The sequence below is a fragment of the Mus musculus genome, chromosome 7, assembly GCF_000001635.26.
Source record: "Mus musculus strain C57BL/6J chromosome 7, GRCm38.p6 C57BL/6J".
Taxonomy (NCBI): Eukaryota; Metazoa; Chordata; class Mammalia; order Rodentia; family Muridae; genus Mus; species Mus musculus.
In genome coordinates this window covers 32,782,501-32,792,964 of record NC_000073.6, presented here as the reverse complement: position 1 = coordinate 32,792,964, position 10,464 = coordinate 32,782,501, and the positions used below count along the sequence as shown (strand labels likewise).

Sequence of the window (10,464 nt, the reverse complement as noted above, 5' to 3'; positions counted from 1 at the left end):
GATCTGCACTTGGGTTGGTAGATAAGTTCATGGGTAAATAAGAGAATTATTGAATTCTTCAGAACCAAGGAAGCTGGGCTTTTTGTTAATGCAATTTTAAAAGGAGCTGTTTCTTGTATATCTTGGCTATCTTCCAAATAAATGAGACAGAGTCCATTCTATTTATTTAATCAAGCATTATAGCAGAAAAAGTGGGCAGCCATTGATACACTCTATTTTTTAGGCTAAACTGCCTACCTTTCAATAATATTCCCCAAGATACTTACTTATTTTGGGGGGAGGTGCAGCAAACATTATTGATGGTATTCAAGAGAGTAGGGAGGGCTCCCTAGGCCCCTTCTGTTATGTGGGTTTGGGGTGAAAATTATGAGGTAGATTCTCAGTGTTGGGGGCCAAGTTGGGATAGGAACTCCTCAGCATCCACGGGCTTCTCTCTTGCTCTCAGTGTCCTTGCTTGGGTGGGTGGTCCAGGGTTTCTTACTGCTTGGAGGCCATGTAGGCCATGAGGTCTACCACCCTGTTGCTGTAGCCGTATTCATTGTTATACCAGGAAATGAGCTTGACAAAGTTGTCATTGAGAGTAGTGCCAGCCCTGGCATCAAAGGTGGAAGAGTGGGATTTGTTTTTTAAATTGCAGGAGACAACCTGGTCCTCAGTTTAGCCCAAGATGCCCTTCAGTGGACCCTCAGATACCTGCTTCACCACCTTTTTGATGTCATCATACATGGCAGGTTTCTCCAGGCAGCACATCAGATCCACAACAGACACATTGGGGGTAGGAACACAGAAGGCCATGCCAGTGAGCTTCCTATTCAGCTCTGGGATAACCTTGCCCACTGCCTTGGGAGCACCAGTGGATGCAGGGATTATGTTCTGGGCAGCCCCACGGCCTTCATTCCACAGATTTCCAGAGGGGCAATCCATAGTCTTCTGAGTGGCAGTGATGGCATGGACTGTGGTCATGAGCTCTTCCATGATGCCAAAGTTGTCATGGATGACCTTGGCCAGGGAGGCTAAGCTGTTGGTGTTGCCGGATGCATTGCTGACAATCTTGAGTGAGTTGTCATATTTCTCATGGTTCAAACCCATCACAAAAATGGGGGCATCATCAGAAGGGGCGTAGATGATGACCCGTTTGGCTCCACTCTTCAAGTATGCTCCGGGCTTTTCCATGGTGGTGAAGACACCATATACTCGGAACCTACCTCACCTTATTTTATGTTAGTGGGGTCTCGCTCCTGGAAGTTGGTGATGGGCTTCACATTGACGACAAGCTTCCCATTTTCGGCCTTGACATTTCCGTTGAATTTGCCGTGGATGAAGTCATACTGAAACATATAAACCATGAAGTTGAGGTTAATTGAGGTCGTTGATGGCAAAAACCTCCGCTTTGCCATGTGGAGAGCAGATGGCAGCCCTGGTGACCAGGCACCCAATAAGGCCAAATCCGTTCACAAGACCTTCACCATTTTGTCTCTGGGACGATGCTGGCACTACACAAGTGGATGTGGCTGTCTCTGGAACACAGAGGAAAAGAGAGCCAATACTTACATTTTACTTTCGATCTGGCTGTCTCTGCTCCAGGTGTTTTCCCATGGTGTCTCCTTAAGACCCTTTCCTGGTAGCTGAATTCTCTTTTTCTTTTTCCTCCTCTCCACTGGCAAATGGAAATGCATCCCTGTTTTCTCTTTTACCCAGCATTTGGTACATCAGTTTTTATTAACAAATCAGAGAATAAACCGTTCAATAAGAGAACTGGTCTCAAATAATTAGTTGAAGACTGTTGAGATAGCTCAGTGATTAAAGGTGCACTGATTGAAGGTGAACACATGAGTTCAAGTTTCAAAAACTACCTGGTAGAAGAAGAGAAGAAACTTCTCTAAATTGTCATTTGACCTTCCAAGTACACAGACACACACACACACACACACACACACACACACACACACACCTTAATACCTCTGTCCATACACAGGCACACACACACACACACACAAGCACACAAACACATGAACACAAACCTACAAATGTCTGGGAAAACTGGCATCAGTAATCCTTAGGATGCTCCTAATGGAAAATATGAAATAATTTGACAAACAAACTAAATAACACATGAGATTGTACTATAATGGTGAAATACCCTTTAAACCAATGCTGGTGTGAATGGTTGCATGGCAGGTAAATGAACATTACTCATTACTGAACCCGGCTGGACCTGCGGGACCCAGAAGTCTCTCCACTCCATAGAACCCCTAGCAACCCAGGACCTCATAATCATGAGTGAGTGGAACAGAACATCAGCACCCAAGAATCCCAGAGGGTCTTGTGCCAGCAGGAAGAGGGACAAAGGAACCCCAAACTACCAGAGGCTGAGATTCATTCTGGTTCGGGCCAGCCCCACCATCTCCTTCCTGAACCCAGTGGAGGGAGCCAGGGACCCAGTGGACTCTCCATACCGAAGGACCCCTAGCACACCCAAAACCTAGGAATCGTCGGACTCAGGAAGTAGATCGGAGCTCCAGACTTCTGGACACCTGCCCTGCAAGAGGAGAGCTTGCCTGCAGAGAGTGTTCTGACCACTATGACTCAGGTGAGAGTTGGACTCCCAGGACTTCTGACAGAGGCTAACAGAATCAAAGGAGGAAAAAGCTTCAGCAGAGACAGCTAGATTTTCTAACACCAGAGATTACAATATGGTGAAAGGCAAGCATATGAATATTACTAACAGAAATCAAGAACAGTAGGCATCATCAGAACCCAGTACCCCACTACAGTGAGTCCTGGATACTCCAATACATTGGTTTAATATATATAGAAACCAATCAATATAATCCACAATACAAACAGATTTAAAGACAAACACCACATGATCATCTTGTTAGATGCTGAGAAAGAATTTGACAAAATCCAAAACAACTTCATAATAAACGTCTTGGGAAGTTCAGGAATTCAAAGCACTTACCTATACATAATAAAAGCAATATACAGCAAGCAAGTAGCCAAAATCAAACTAAATGGAGAGAAACTAGAAGCAATCCCACTAAAACCAGGGACTAGAGAAGGCTGCCAACTTTCTCCCTACCTATTCAATATAGTACTTGAAGTCCTAGCCAGAGCAATTAGACAATAACAGAAGATCAAGGGGATATAAATTGGAAAGATAGAAGTCAAAATATCACTCTTTGCAGATGATACCATAGTATATATAAGTGACCCTAAAAATTACACCAGAGAAATCTTAACCTGATAAACAGCTTCAGAGCAGTAGCTGGGTATAAAATTAACTCAAACAAATTAATGGCCTTTCTCTACACAAAGGACAAACAGGATGAGAAAGAAATTAAGAAAACAATGCCTTTCACAATAGTCACAAATAATATAAAATACTTTGGTGTGACTCTAACTAAGGAAGTGAAAGATCTGTATGATAAAAACTTAAAGTCTCGATCTTGTGTCTGGGGTCCCTCAGAGACCACTCTTCTCTGAGGAGAGTACAGACTGCAGAAACCACACAGCTTCTGGGAAAGGCAGAAGCACACAGCTTCTGGGACAGACCCCGGTTGGGGCTCCAGATATCCGGGCACCTTCACTGCCAGAGGAGAACTGTCTGCCAGGGAGGGCTCTGACTGTCTGAGCAGGTGAGGGAGCCATCTTGGGTACTGGGTCCCTTGGAGACCAGTCTGCCCAGGTCAACTCTCAGACTGTGGAGGGTAAGCGAGTGCTCTGCAGAAGTGACACAGCTTCTGGGACAGATCCCATTTCAGGCTCAAGACATCGGGTAATCTTCCCCTCCTGAGGAGAGGTGTCTTATGGGAAGAAGGAGGGCACTGACTGCCTGAGCAGGTGAGGGAGCCATCTTTTGCCCTGGAGCCCTCAGAGACTAATCTGCACAGGTAAGAGAGCAGACTGCAGAAGTGACACAGCTTCTTGACAGGAAGAAGTGACACAGTTTCTGGTACAGTCACCCATTTCGGGCTACAGACATCTGGGCACCTTCCCTGCCAGAGATAAGGAGCCCTCCTGATAGGGCTCTGTCTGCCAGAGCAGGTGAGGGAGCCATCTTGTGTCCCTGTTCCTTCAGAGAACAGTCTGTGCAGGTCAGCTGGCAGACTGCATGGGCAACACATCTTCTGAAACAGTCCCTGTTTCAGGCATTCATTTTAAGCCAGAAGGCAGGTCTGAATGCCAGACCTCTGTGCAACTTCCATGTAAGAAGAGAGTTTGCCATCAGAGAGTACTCTGACCACTGAGACTCAGGAGAGAACTGGGCTCCCAGGACTGCTGATAGAGGCTAACAGAATCACAGGAGGAACAAGCTCTAACCAGAGACAACTGTAACAATTAATGCCAGAGATTATCAGATGACGAAAGGCAAATGTAAGTATCTTACTAACAGAAACCAAGACCACTCACCATCATCAGAACCCAGCACTCCCACCTCAGCCAGTCCTGGATAACCCAACACACCTGAAAAGCAAAACTCGGATGCAAAATCATATCTCATGGTTCTGATAGAAGTCTTTAAGAAGGGCATTAATAACTCACTTAAAGAAATACAGGAGAAAACTGCTAAAGAGTTAGAAGTCCTTAAAGAATTACAGGAAAACACAATCAAGCAGGACATGTAATTGAAGAAAACCATCCAAGACCTAAAAAGGGAAGTAGACACAATAAAGAAACACAAAAGTGAGACAACTCTGGAAATAGAAACCCAAGGAAAGAAATCAGAAACTATAGATGTGAGGATCAGCAACAGAATACAAGAAATGGAAGAGAGAATCTCAGGTGCAGAAGATTCCATATAGAAAACATGCACAACAATCAAAGAAGATGCAAAATGCAAAAAGATCCTAACTCAAAACATCCAGGAATTCCAGGTCACAATGAAAAGATGAAACCTACGGATAATAGGAGTAGATGAGAATGAAGATTTTCAATTTAAAGGGCCAGCAAATATCTTCAATAAGATTATAGAAGAAAACTTCCCAAACCTAAAGAAAGAGATGCCCATGAACATATAAGAAGCCTACAGAACTCCAAATAGACTGGAACAGAAGAGAAATTCCTCCTGACACATAATAATCAGAACAAAAAAAATGCAGTAAAAGAGTATTAAAAGCAGTAAGGGAAAAGGGTCAAGTAGCATATAAACACAAACCTATTAGAATTACAACAGACTTCTCACCAGAGACTACAAAAGCCAGATGATTCTGGACAGATGTTATACAGACTCTAAGAGAACACAAATACGAACCCAAGCTACTCTACCCATCAAAACTCTCAGTTACCATACATGGGGCAACCAAAATGTAACGTGCAAAAACCAAATTCACACAATATCTTTCCACAAATTCAGCCCTTCAAAGGGTAATACAGGGAAAACTGCAACACACAGATGGAAATTACACCCTAGAGAAAGCAAGAAAATAATCCTTCAACGAACCTAAAAGAAGACACCCCTAAGAACAGAACCCCAACATTAACAACAAAAATAACAAGAAGCAATAAACGTATCCTTAATATCTCTTAATATCAATGGTCTCAATTTTCCAGTAAAAAGATATAGACTAACAGATTGGCTATATAAAAAGGACCCAACTTTATGCTGCATATGGGAAACCCATCTCAGGGTCAAATACAAATACTACTTAAGAGTAAAAGGCTGAAATTTTCCTGGGAAATGGTCCGTAGAAACAAGCTGGAGTAGCAGTTCTAACACTGAATATAATCGACTTCCAACCAAAAGTTATCAAAAAATAAAAGGAGGGGCACTTTATACTGACCAAAGTTAAAATATTCCTAGATGAAGTCTCAATTCTGAATGTCTGTGCTCCAAATGCAAGGGCAGCACATTCAAGGTGGAACCTTTATTAAAGCTCAAAGCACACATTGCACCTCACACAATAATAGGGGGAGACTTCAACACCGCACTCTCAACATTGGGCAGATCCTGGAAACAAAAACTAGACAGAGACAAAAGGACACTAAAAGAATTTATGAAAGAAATGGATTTAAGAGATATCTAGACTATTTTATCCTAAAACAAACGGATATACCTTCTTCTCATCACCTCATGGTACCTCCTCCAATATTGACTACATAATTGGTCACAAAACAGTCCTCAACAGATACAAAAATATTGAAATTATCTCATTCAACCTATCAGATTACCATGAACTAAGGCTGATTTCTAATAACAATATAAATAATAGAATGCCAACGTGGAAGCTAAATAACACTCTACTCAGTGATACCTTGGTCAAGGAAGAAGTAAAGAAAGAGATTAAAGACTTTTTTAGAGTCTAATTAAAATGAGGCCACAACATAACGAGTCTTGTGGGACAAAATGAAAGCAGTCCTAAGAGGAAAGTTCATAGCTGTGAGGGCTGCCAAAAAGAAACTAGAGAGAGCATACACTAAAAGCTTGACAGTACACCTAAAAGCTCTAGAATGATAGGAAAAAAATTCACCCAAGAGGAATAGATGGCAAGAAATAATTAAACTCAGGGCTGATATCAAACAGGTGAAATCAAAAAGAACTGTTCAAAGAATCAACCAAACCAGGAGCTGGTTCTTAGACAAAATCAACAAGATAGATAAACTCTTAGCCAGACTAACTAGAGGGCACAGGGACAGTATCCTAATTAACAATATCAGAAATGAAACGGGAGACATAGCAACAGAACCTGAGGAAATTCAAAACATCATCAGATCATACTACAAAATGTATACTCAACAAAATTGGAAAACCTGGATGAAATGAAGATTTTTCTAGACAGATACCAAGTACCAAAGTTAAATCAGGATCAGATTAATGATCTAAATGGTCTCACATCCCCTAAAGAAATTAAAGCATACATTATTAGCCTCCCAACCAAAAAAAGTCCAGGACCAGATAGGTTTAGTGCAGAGGTCTATCACACCTTCAAGGAAGACCTAATCCCAATTGTCCTCAAACTGTTCCACAAAATAGAAACAGAACGTACTCTACCCAATTAATTCTATGAAGCCACAATTACTATGACAACTAAACCACATATAGACCCAAAGAATAAAAAGAACTTCAGACCAATTTCCCTTATGAAAAGTGATGCACAAACACTCAATAAAATCCTCGGAAACCAAATCCAAAAAGACTTCAAAATGATCATTCATCATGATCAAGTAGGCTTCATCCCATGGATGTAGGGATGGTTTAACACATGGAAATCCCTCAATGTAATCCACTATATAAACAAAAAAAAAAAACCCAAAAACCACATGATCATCTCATTATATGCTGAGAAAGCATTTGACAAAATCCAACACAACTTCATGATATAAAGTCTTCGGAAGTTCAGGAATTCAAGGCCCATACCTAAACATAATAAGAGAAATATACAACAAACTAGAAGCCAACATCCAATTAAATGGAGAGAAACTCGAAGCAATCCCACTAAAATCAGTGATTAGAGAAGGCTGCCCACTCACTCTGTACCTATTCAATATAGTAGTTGAATTCCCAGCCTGAGCAATTCGACAACAGGAGATCAAGGGGATACAAATTGGAAAGGAAGAAGTCAAAATATCATTCTTTACAGATGATATGATAGTTTATGTATGTGACCCTAAAATTTCCACAAGAGAACTTCTAAACCTGATAAACAGATTCAGAGGAGTAGCTTGATATAAAATTAATTCAAACAAATCAATGACATTTCTCTAAACAAAGGAGAAATAGACTGAGAAAAAAAATAGAGAAACAACACCCTTCACAATAGTCACAAATAATATAAAATACTTTGGTGTGACTCTAACTAAGAAAGTGAAAGATCTGTATGATAACAAGTTCAAATTTCTGAAAAAAAATTGAAGAGGATCTCATAAGATGGAAAGATCTTCTGTGCTCATGGATTGGCAGGATTAATATAGTCAAAATGGCTATCCTGCCAAAAGTAATCTACACATTTAATGCACTCCCCATCAAAATTGCAGCTCAATTCTTAACTAAGTTAGAAAGGGCAATTTGAAAATTCATCTGGAATAATACAAAACCTAGGATAGCAAAAAACCAGCCTGAACAATAAAATAACCTGTGATGTATCCCGTCCCACGGGTTTCAGTTATTCGTGGGTGCGAGGGAGACCGAAAACCTGGAAGGAGATTGGAGGAAGAAAAAGAAGAGTAGGAGACCAGGAAGGATACCTATCAGGGTCTCGTTTATTAGTATGAGGTGCCTTCTTTTTAAAGCATACATTGAGGGGACTATGGGAGGGGCCGAGGGAGAATTATACAAAGAACAAAGAAGTGGTCATCTGCTGACATGGGGGCCAAAATCAGGTGCCAGGCAGTGGGCACTCTGCATCTTATCTCTGGAGCATCGATCCTCCTTGACAGCCTTGGCTGTCAGGCTGGGCTCAAGCGTAACTCATGTACTTGGATGGCATTGGAACTCAGGAAGAGATAGGGAAGAGGGGACTATCATTCAGCTTTTACAGCCTCAGGTGCCAAGAAAGGAATAGGGAGGAAGGGGGGAGTGATAACCAGCTCTTAATACAAGGCCATTTGGTCTGTTAGGGAAATTGTGAAGGGCTCACTTTCTCACGGGATGGTCTCTGACAGTGGTGGAATCACCACACCTGATATTAAGCAGTATTACAGAGCAATTGTGATAAAATATTGCATTGTACTGGTCCAGGAACAGACAGCTAGATCAATGGAATACAACTGAAGACCCAGAAATGAATCCACACACCTATGGTCACTTGATCTTTGACAAGGGAACTAAAGTCATCCAGTGGAAAAAAAGACAACATTTTCAAAAAACGGTGCTGGCACAACTAGTGTTTATCATGTAGAAGATTTCGAATTGATCCATTCTTGTCTTCTTGTAAAAAGTTCAAGTCTAAGTGAATGAAAGACCTCCACATAAAACCAGAGACACTGAAATTTATAGAGGAGAAAGCCGGGAAAAGCCCCAAAAATATGAGCACAGGAGAAAAATTCCTGAACAGAACAGCAATGTTGTGTGGTGTAAGATTGAGAATCTCAAATGGGACCTCATAAAATTGCAAAGCTTCTGTAAGGCAAAAGACACTGTCAATAAGACAAAAAGGCCACCAACACATTGGGAAATGATTTTCACCAATCCTAAAAAACGATAGGGGATTAATTTCCAATAAATACAAGCAACACAAGAAGCTGGACTTCAGAAAATCAAATAACCCCATTAAAAAAAAGGGGTCACAGAGTAAACAAAGAATTCTCAACTGAGGTATACAGAATGGCTGAGAATCACCTGAATAAATGTTCAACATCCTTAATCATCAGGGAAATGCAAATCAAAACAACCCTGAGATTCCACCTCACACCAGTCAGAATGACTAAGATCAAAAATTCAGGTGACATCAGATGCTGGTGAGGATGTGGAGAAAGAGGAGCATTCCTCCATTTTTGGTGGGATTGCAAGCTTGTACAACCACTCTGGAAACCAGTCTGCGGTTCTTCAGAGAATTAGACATTGTACTACCAGAGGATCCAGCAATATCTCTTCTGGACATATACCCAGAAGATTGTCCAATAGATAATAAGAACACATGCTCCACTATGTTCAAAGCAGCCATATTTATAATACCAGAAGCTGGAAAGTACCCAGATGTCCCTCAACAGAGGAATTGATACAGAAAATGTTGAACTTTTAAACAGTGGAGTACTAATCAGCTATTAAAAATAGTGAATTTATCAAAATCCTAGGTAAATGGATGGATCTGGAGGGTATCATACTGAGTGAGTTAACCCAGTCACAAAAGAACTCAAATGATATACAATCACTGATAAATGGATATTAGCCCAGAAATTTAGAATATCCAAGATACAATTTGCAAAACACATGAAACTCAAGAAGAAGGAAGACCAATAAGTGGATGTTTCACACACACCCCCCTTATAATGGGGAGCAAAATACCCATGTAAGGAGTTACGGAGACAAAGTTTGTAGCTGAGACCAAAGGATGGGCCATCCAGAGACTGCCCCACCAAGGGATCCATCCCATAATCAGCAACCAAATGCAGACTCTATTGCATATGCCAGCAAGATTTTGCTGAAAAAACCCTGATATAGCTGTCTCTTTTTAGGCTATGACAGAGCCTTGCAAATACAGAAGTGGTTGCTCACAATCATGTATTGGATGGAACACTGGGCCCCCAATGAAGGAGCTAGAGAAAAACCCAAGGAGATGAAGGAGTCTGAAACCCTATAGGTGGAACAACAATATGAACTAACCAGTACCCCCAGAGCTTGTGACTCTAGCTGCATATGTAGCAGACGATGGTCTAATTGGTCATCATTGGGCAGAGAGGCCCCTTGGTCTTGCAAACTTTATATGCTGCAGTATAGGGGAACAACAGGACCAAGGAGAGGTATTTGGTGGTAGGAGAGAAGGATCGGGGAAGGGTATAGGGAATTTTTGGGATAGCATTGGAGAT

At 41.4% G+C, this 10,464-nt stretch overlaps 1 pseudogene; it reads right to left on the bottom strand.

Annotated features, from left to right (window-relative positions):
* On the bottom strand, positions 281–1,485 carry Gm4398 (predicted gene 4398; annotated as a pseudogene).